Source organism: Anabrus simplex, chromosome 1 (assembly GCF_040414725.1).
Source record: "Anabrus simplex isolate iqAnaSimp1 chromosome 1, ASM4041472v1, whole genome shotgun sequence".
Lineage (NCBI taxonomy): Eukaryota > Metazoa > Arthropoda > Insecta > Orthoptera > Tettigoniidae > Anabrus > Anabrus simplex.
This window is the reverse complement of record NC_090265.1, coordinates 182,778,812-182,780,137: the sequence shown is the minus strand read 5'-3', so window position 1 is coordinate 182,780,137 and position 1,326 is coordinate 182,778,812. Positions and strand designations below refer to the sequence as shown.

Here is a 1,326-nt window from a genome sequence, read left to right as displayed (position 1 = left end):
GGGTTCGATTCCCAGCTCTGCCACGAAAGTTGAAAAGTGGTACGAGGTCTGGAACGGGGTCCACTCAGATTCGGGAGGTCAACTGAGTAGAGGGGTGTACGATTCCCTCCTCAGCCATCCTCGAAGTGGTTTTCCGTTGTTTCCCAATTCTCCTCCAGGCAAATGCGGGGATGGTACCTAACTTAAGGCCACGGCCGTTACCTTCCCCCTTCCTTGTCTATCCCTTCCAATCTTCCCATCCCCCCAGAAGGCTCCTCTTCAGCAGAGCAGGTGAGGTCACCTGGACGAGGTACTGGTACTCCTCCCCAGTTTTATCCCCCGACCTAATGTCTCACGCTCCAGGACACTGCCCTTGAGGTGGTAGGGGTGGGATCCCTCGCTGAGTCCGAGGGTAAAACCAACCCTGGATAGTAAACAGAGAAAGAAAGAAAGATTTCTGGCAATGCCACTTGCTGCAAATTTTAGCCTGACATAAATTTGTTAAATAATAGAGATTTTTTAAAAAAGTGCTCTGCCGTGACCAGGATTCGAACCTGGGTTATTGCGGCCACAACGCAATGTCCTAACCACTAGACGATCACGGCTACGAAGAATACGCTGTCAAGTGCTCCTAGTACAGGTATCTCCCTGCTCCACTTTCAACTGCTCAGTGGCAGAACTTCTCGGATGATTGCACCAATCTATGGAACACCAATGCAGCGATTGCGAAAATTGACTGTTGAAGTACGGTAAATCACTTTCATTCGTGGATTCAAAATATAGGTAAGTTTGAAATGTTTTACCTGTCTCCCTTGCAATGTCTCTATTGTTACTAGAGTGACCTACTCCCACCCAAAAACTTACTGGAGTTTTGGCCCAGACAAAATGGGTGTAAATTTTACACTGACTGACAGAGCAAATGCAACACCAAGAAGGAGTGGTCAGAACTTTATGCCAATTGCAGGGTAGACTGACGTCACTGAGGTATACTCATGATGTGAAATGCGCCGCTGTGCTGCGCACGTAGCGAACGATAAATGGGACACGGCGTTGGCGAATGGCCCACTTCGTACCGTGATTTCTCAGCCGACAGTCATTGTAGAACGTGTTGTCGTGTGTCACAGGACACGTGTATAGCTAAGAATGCCAGGCCGCCGTCAACGGAGGCATTTCCAGCAGACAGACGACTTTACGAGGGGTATGGTGATCGGGCTGAGAAGGGCAGGTTGGTCGCTTCGTCAAATCGCAGCCGATACCCATAGGGATGTGTCCACGGTGCAGCGCCTGTGGCGAAGATGGTTGGCGCAGGGACATGTGGCACGTGCGAGGGGTCCAGGCGCAGCCCGA

General features: G+C 50.7%; 1 non-coding gene across 1 annotated transcript; it reads right to left on the bottom strand.

Annotated features, from left to right (window-relative positions):
• Positions 1-512: 512 nt before the first annotated feature.
• TRNAH-GUG (transfer RNA histidin (anticodon GUG)) lies at positions 513-584 on the bottom strand. The gene has a single exon. It is a non-coding gene; the product is annotated as a tRNA-His (tRNA).
• Between the last annotated feature and the right edge of the window lie 742 nt (positions 585-1,326).